Source organism: Myotis davidii, unplaced genomic scaffold, assembly GCF_000327345.1.
Source record: "Myotis davidii unplaced genomic scaffold, ASM32734v1 scaffold1330, whole genome shotgun sequence".
In the NCBI taxonomy this organism is placed as follows: Eukaryota; Metazoa; Chordata; class Mammalia; order Chiroptera; family Vespertilionidae; genus Myotis; species Myotis davidii.
This window is the reverse complement of record NW_006283826.1, coordinates 1,597,528-1,605,361: the sequence shown is the minus strand read 5'-3', so window position 1 is coordinate 1,605,361 and position 7,834 is coordinate 1,597,528. Positions and strand designations below refer to the sequence as shown.

At 48.3% G+C, this 7,834-nt stretch overlaps 1 long non-coding RNA gene across 1 annotated transcript in view; it reads left to right on the top strand.

The window, feature by feature from the left end:
• Positions 1 to 4,955: 4,955 nt before the first annotated feature.
• LOC107184028 overlaps positions 4,956 to 7,834 on the top strand; it is a 7,942-nt gene continuing 5,063 nt past the window's right edge. The window contains exon 1 of the long non-coding RNA XR_001514842.1: positions 4,956 to 4,992. This is a non-coding gene — a long non-coding RNA (uncharacterized LOC107184028). The remainder of the gene's footprint in view (positions 4,993 to 7,834) is intronic.

Here is a 7,834-nt window from a genome sequence, read left to right as displayed (position 1 = left end):
CCTCCAGGACAGCACTCCCTCTCCTGGGAGACACTGGTCCCACTGCAGCATTTGGCGTGGTGACCTGCACCGTGCGGGCATTCACTAACTACTGAGTGGAGGAATGGATGGATGAGTTTGGGGAGGCCTCAGGGAATTTGGGAAATTACACATAAAATTGGCTGATTCCATACTCCTGTTTCCCCTCACTTGAGAGAGAAACCATGGCTGTGACCTGATTCGTAGAAGACCTATGACCCAAAAGGCCACCATTCTAGAAGCAGCCAGACCGACACAGGACTTTAGAGACCACCTGGCCCCATTCCCGTCCCTTATAGACAGGGAAACCAAGGCACAGAGATAGGTGCGGAGGGTTAAGATGAGGTGGGCTGACAGCCAGCTAACTCTACAGTGTCTGAGTATAAGCAAGGGCTGACACCTGCCGATCTCCCAATGGAACTGGACCTACAGTTGAATTTTGTTCAACTTGCAAGTTCCACCCCCCAACTCCCTCCCAACACTTAAAAACCAGGCAGGTTTCTGGTACGGATTTTCATGTAGAAGACTGTACTTCCAGTATTTCTTGGAGAAATGGAAAGATCTGACAACCGTGAGTTTGTATTTCCACGTGGCAACAAGACTGGAGACGAGTGTCCCCTTTAGATGGGACATCAACGCTCCAGTTACCCCGGTCCCAATGCATCCCAATTTGTGACCTGATTTAGGTACCACCCTGTTGGACATCCCTTGATGGCACCCACACCCACACCCACACCCACACCCACACAGGTAGCCGGTTTTAATAAATGAGATCATGCTGCTTATGTTTTGTCACCTGCTTCCTCCCCTCCACTGATATTAGGTTGCTGAGATCTTCCCACATCAACAAGGAAAGGTGGTCATCATCATCATCATCATCATCATCATCATCATCATCACCATCCTTTTTCATGGCTGCATAGTATTCCATTGTTGGTCACCTCCTTAAGGACGTTTGCCTGTTTCCCATTTTCTGATAGTATAAACGAGGTGTAGTGAACATGCTTGATTAGACAACTTTGAAAAAAAAAGTGAGGTTCCTAGAAGTGAAATTATTGGGTCAAAGAATGTGCCTGTTATGTGATACGTACGGCAAGATTACTTCAGGGAAGGGTCTGCCCATTGAATCTGGTGCCCATTCTGTGCTGAGCTGCTGCCTCCCCTCTCTCAGTGCTTACCCTTCCAGAGTCTAGTGTGTTTGGCATTGAAGGCCCATCTGCCATAACCTCATAGTGGGCGGAAACTATGAGTTCTCTGGTTTCTCTCCATAGACTTTACGTAATCAATAACTATTCATGATAGCATTGATAACTAGTCACTGAAAGTATTGCTAACTATTCATGATAGTATTGATAGCTACTCATTGATAGCATTGATAATTAATGAGATGGCAGGGGGCTGGGCAGAGGGGAGCAAATACTTCCTCCAGGAACTGCCAAACGGCCCCCTCCTCTCTTACACACCCAAACCAGGCTTCTGCTCCTCCCGCCCCCTCGCCACAGTCTTCGGAGGCCCAGCTTCCTAACGGACAACATGAGCTACACAATGGAGATTGAAGCAATGACCCAGACCAGAGCCATCTTCTTCCCTCTAGGAAGGTTCTACATGGAGAGCTCTGTCCACAGGAGTCTTAGGCACCAGGACCGACCCCTGGCACCATCAGAATTCTATGGGCAAAATCAACCCACCGAAACCAAAGATGGGAGAGGGGGAAGGTGCCACCATTATTCATGTGCTCACTTACTCTCATTCAACAGGTTGAATTGAGCACCTACTATGTGCGGGCATTATGCTGGGCTCTGGGGATCTAATGACGGGGTGGGGAGGGACATGGTGTCTGTAAATGCCCAGAAAATATTCTGGGAAGATTAGAATGAAGGGGGCTTTCCTTTTCTTTCTATCTCCTCTATTGTTTGAATGTGTAAATTCTCCCTTGTGCAAAAAAAGAGTATTTTTTTTTTAATTAAAAATTGCGGCCTCTTAGGGGGGAATGAAGAGTCCTAACTCTCCTCGGGTACAGGAAAAAGGGAGTGAGCCTCCTGCTTCATCTAATGTGGCCGTGGGGGTCACAGTCGCTGCTTTCAGCGCCCAAATGCAGCCCAGGAGGCAGGACCTTGTGGCTCCCCCCCTCCTACCCCCTCCATACTGTGGTGAACAGTGGAAATGGGACACTTTTTAAAGGGGTTTCATAAATGTCCTCAGTCATGAGCTTTGGTTGTGAGTCAGCATTGGAGAAAGTTCTTTATGAGCCAAGTTTAAAGGAAAAACATCCCAGGAGCAGGGCAGTGGTTCATAGGGGGCAGCGGACTTAATGTTTTGAAAATAGTTTCAAATTGTACAATTATTATTTGTTCCTTGCAACAAACAAACAAAAACAACAGAAAACCCAAAACAAACAATACAGAAATACAGAGAGTAATACTCCCTTTACGCCCCTGGGGTCACTTACAGTCCAGATTATATAATAACTAACAATAACAACAAAGGCAGGCCTACTATGTGCACAATTACATATATGTGTATGTATGTGTGTGTGTGTGTGTGTGTGTGTGTGTGTGTGTGTGTGTATGTCAGAGAGGAAGGGAGAGGGAGAGAAAGACAGAAGCATCAATGATGAGAGGGAATCATTGATTGGCTGCCTCCTGCATGCCCCACACAGAGGATCGAGCCCACAACCCAGGCATGTGCCCCAACCTTACATCAAACCATGACCTCCTGGTTCATAGGTCGATGGTCAACCACTGAGCCATGCAGGCCGGGCTAGCCTCATATGTGCTAATACTTTCAGTCCTCACATCAACACACTGAGATTTGCTATTATTCCCTCCACTTTTCCATAAAAGAAAACGGAGGCCCAGAGAGGTTAAATAACTGGCCAAAGTCACACAGCTTTTATGCGTCTGAATCAAGACTCCAACTCAGGCATAAGGCTCTAGTCTGTGCTCTTAACCATTACAGTGTTCTGTGTCTCTGCCACACCTTCTTATGTGGGGACACACACACACACACACACACACACACACACACACACTCACACACATTCATTAATGGAAACCCAATCTGGGATTGTGCTTTTTGGCCATTTGCTCTTTTCAATGAAGAATCATAACCGTGTTTTTGTCTTGGCATATTTGTTCATTTACTTTTAAAATTTTTATTTATTGATTTTTAGAGAGAGAAGAAGGAAGGGAGGGGGACCCGTTGAGTTGTTATTTCACTTGTTTATGCATCCGTTGGTTGATTCCTGTATGTGCTCTGACTGGGGACTGAACCCACAACCTTGGTGTATCAGGACCACGCTCTAACCCACTGAGCTACCGAGCCAGGGTGTCTCAGCATATTTAGATCTACCTCTTTCTGATATGCGTGTAGCTTAAATTTGTTAATCCAGCTTCCTCCTGATGGACACGTGGGTTGTATCCACACTATCTCTATTACAAATAAAGTTGGAGAGAACATCCACTTATGTAACTACCTCTGTGGGCTAGATCCCTAGCCTAGGGTGTCCAATGGAAGATCCTCAAAAATGTAGGCACAAGCCCACTCCTGTTTGTGGGACGTGGTGGAATGTGCCCACTTGGCTGTGGAGTGGGGAGCTTTCGATGGTCACGTTTCACTGTGGACACCAACCTGTAACCAACACGTGCGTGGGCGTGGGGATTCTTCCAGACAGCAGGCCTGGGAACCTCAGAGTCATGGCTCAACGATGTACAGGGAGGAAAAGTGAAAATCAGTTGCTGGTCCTTCCTAGTTTTGCAAGAAAATGCCATTCTTTTGGTGGATGAAGCTGATCACAGCTTTAAAAATGCCATTTTTCAACACACACACACACACACACACACACACACAATAAACCCATTTTTTCCTCACCTCTCCAGGTGCCATTGTAATGTTCCCTTCATCATGTGCATTTAGCTCACATTTGCCTCTTCCATTTCATTTAATGGAATCATACAATATTTGTCTTCTCCTGTCTGGCTTCTTTCTTTTAGTGTCATGTCTTCAAGGTTCACCCATGCTGTAGCATGTGTCAGGACTCGGTTCCTTTTCATGGCTGCGTAATATTCCACTGTATGGACATACCCCAATCTATGTGTCCATTCCTCAGCTGATGGACATTGAGGTTGTTTCCACTCTGGGGCTGGTATGGATAATGCTCCTATGAATGTTTATATACGGGTCTTTGTGGGGACACATGTTTTCAGTCCTCTTGGTTATGTGCCATTTTTTAAAGTTTGAAGTTGCTGACTTGGACTCCCGTGACCATTCAGCTCATGTAGATAGTGAGTCCACTGTTGCTAATGTAGATGGTGGGGTCTGTGTTTAGGACTCATTTCTTAAGTGCAGTCACATGTATTGGGTTGGGGTCCAAGGAAGAGGCAGAGAGTACCCCCAAACTGAGTAATCAGAGGAGAATTGACCCAAGTGTGGGCAGGGGTTAGAAACCAACGACGGATAATGCAGTGCTCACTGCTGGGCTGGCAACACCCCTGACCTCAAGGGGGAAGATGAGGGAATAGGGCCTGAAGCCTGGGGAGGGGTCTGGGGCTGAACCAGAGAACCGCCTGGCAGGCACTGAGCCTACTGCCCCATCACTGCCGTCTGCTGGTGAGACCTGGCAGGAAGCCGGAGGCCAAGGGTGCCTGCTGGTGTGGTTCATATAGGTCAATATCCCAGACGTCTTCCAATTTGGAGAAAATAAGGTGATCTCTCTCCAGTTTCTCTTCTAAACCACTTGGTTTGCATGACTCACCTGGCAGTTCTTATTCCACCTGCTTTAGAGTAATGTGTGAAATGTTCTTTTAAGATATATGTTTTTATTGATTTCAGAGAGGAAGGGAGAAGGAGAGAGAGATATAAACATCAATGATGAGAGAGAATCATTGACCGGCTGCCTCCTGCATGTCCCCCTGTCCCCCCACTGGGGATCTAGTCTACCACCCAGGCATGTGCCCTGACCAGGAATTGAACCAGGTTCATAGGCCAACACTCAACCACTGAGCCACAGCGGCCCAGCTGTATGAAATGTTTTTATCTCCTCTGTTAATTCGCAGCTCCTGCTAACTCTCCAACCTCATCTCCTCTCCTCCTCCTCCTCCTCCTTCTAATATTCACCTACCACAAAATCCACCCCTTTAAAGTACACAAGTCAATGTTTTTTGTTATATTCACAGAGTTGTACAACCACCCCCACCCCCATCCCGATAATCAATTTTAAAGCATTTCTGTTTCCCCAACAGAAACCCTGTACCCATTAGCAGTCACTCCCCAATTCTTCCCATTCCCTTCAGCCCTGGGCAACCACTAATCTACTTTCTGTCTCTAAACATTTGCCTCTTCAGGACATTTCATTTAAATGGAATCATACAGCCCTGACTGGTTTGGCTCAGTGGATAGAGCGTCGGCCTGAGGATTAAAGGGTCCCAGGCTCAATTCCAGTCAAGGGCATGTGCCTTGGTTGCGGGCATATCCCCAGTGGGGGGTGTGCAGGAGGCAGCTGATCGATGTTTCTCTCATCGATGTTTCTGGCTCTCTATCCATCTCCCTTCCTCTCTGTAAAAAATCAATAAAATATATTTTCAAAAAATAAAAAAAATAAATGGAATCATACAATATTTGTCTTCTCCGGTCTCGCTTCTTTCTTTTAGCGTCATATCTTCAAGGTTCACCCATGATGTAGCATGTGTCAGGACTCCGTTCCTTTTCATGGCTGCATAATATTCCACTGTATGGACATACCCCAATCTATGTGTCCATTCCTCAGGTGATGGACATTGAGGTTGTTTCTGCTCGGGGGCTGGTATGGATAATGCTCCTGCGAATATTTGTGTACAGGTCTTTGTGGAGGCACAAGTTTTCAGTTCTCTTGCATATGTGCCATTTGTCTGCCCTGCCTGGGGTGCCTCATCTTATCCTGGCTAATTCCCTGGCCCCCTTCAGTGCTCAGCACGGGTCTGCCGCTTTCCCTAAGGAGCTTTCTCTGTCCTCTCTCCCTCCCTCCCTCCCCATGAGCTCCCTCTCCTCGGGGCTCCTATGTTTACCCAGATTGCATGCCCTTCACATGCACACGATGCTCATTATCAGCATCTTCCCATCTCCATCTGTGGGCCTCTGAGCCCCTCAAGGGCAAGAACTATGTCACTGGATCTGTAACACTTAGTATGGTGCTTGGCCCGTTTAGCAATGAAGGAATGGATGGATGGATGAATGAGTGAGTGAATGAGTGAGTCCCACCAGTCTGCCTTGAATATAGATCTATGAAATGAATAGTAGACCCCCTGCCCCATCTGGAGCAGCACAAAGGTAGCCTGACAATGCAGTCTCTCTCTTTTAATCACAGAAGATACCTGTGCAAACATTCGGTCTGGAAACGAGGGGTGTGCGCGCACAGACATGGGAAGGCTGCTATGTGGACAGAGCTTGAGGGGTGGGGAGAGCACCCAGACTAGCTTTTGGGGCAACCTTTCTTCTTAAAACAGAGCCTTGTATCTAGCAGCTCTCACCCCTCCCCCTCCCGACATACAGGCTGGCTGTGCAGAAGCCCAGGGCGCTGACGTCATCCCCAGTGGCTGGCTGCACGTGCCTACTGACCGACATGCAAATCTTTATTTCTGCAGGTTGGTGAAAACCCTGTGTCCTTGGAGAAAGCTGGTTCCTGTTTTCCTGAGGGGGAGCCCAGAGCTTGAAAGGCTGCGCGCGGTTGGCACTTCGAGAAGGAAGTGGGGAATACAGACAGCGCCTGGAGCACGAGAGCATCGCGGAATGGGACTGGGGAAGCCCTTTGGGGATCCAGCTGCAGAAAAGACACCCTAATGCTATTTACATACAGCTCTCTCTATATATATATAAAAAGAAAATATGAATATTGCTACTCAGTGCATGCCGTGTGGAGGACATGGTCCCCTCCCTTCTCTGCACCTTCCGATGTGAACTTGACTCTTTCGTGTCTGGGGCACCGGAAGAGAGATGCCTCCTGTGTCCCGAGAAAAATGGCCAAGACTGGTGGGAATTAGCCTCAGAGCCAACCCACCGCCTGGGGAGGGATGCTGGTGGAGTCAGAGGTGACATTGCAAAAGGCAAACGAGAAAGGCAATATGTTTATAAAAAAGTGCGGAGGACTGGAGGCCAGTGTGTAGGGGTGGTCTGGGATACCTCCACTTCCAAGTCGTGACACGTCCTAGCCCCTCTCTCTGTCCCTAAGATAGAGAGCTAGCCCGCTGTCTCATCAGGACAGCTGGGGGTCCCCCCTCTGCCTCTGGGGTCGCTGGTGCTTCGCCTGAACTTTGCTGGTGCTAAGTGTGTGTTCTCGCGGGTGCTGCCTGGGTTTTCTGTTACCAGACCTGCGAGACCAGGGGACAAGAGAGATTTCTTTTTTGCTGTTTCGGATTCTTTTTTTCTAAAAGGATGAGGGGAGAGTGCAACGTGAGAGTCCCTTTCTCTTTGCAGGGACCAATATCCAGAGGTGTGTGGGGGCAAACCTTGAGGCCAGGGAGGGAGGGCGGGGGGGAGAGAGGGGGTGGCAGCGAGTGGCCTGCTGGTGACCAGGTGGAAAGCTGACCTCATATTTGACTGGTTTGCTGTCTCCTCCCCCCTGGGGAAAAGTATCCTGGCAGTTCAGCCCGCGGCCTCCCCCATTCTCCAAGGGGCTTTCAGGGCTTAGGTTTTATGGATTAAAAAGCCAAGAAATGGCTACGTTCTGGTCAAGGGTAACTTATGAGCAAGGTACGTTGGGGAAGGGCGTGGGTCATTTAAATGAAATGCACCAGCATCTCACTGCAGACTGACAGAGGGTCTAATTTCATGCGCCCCCCCCCCC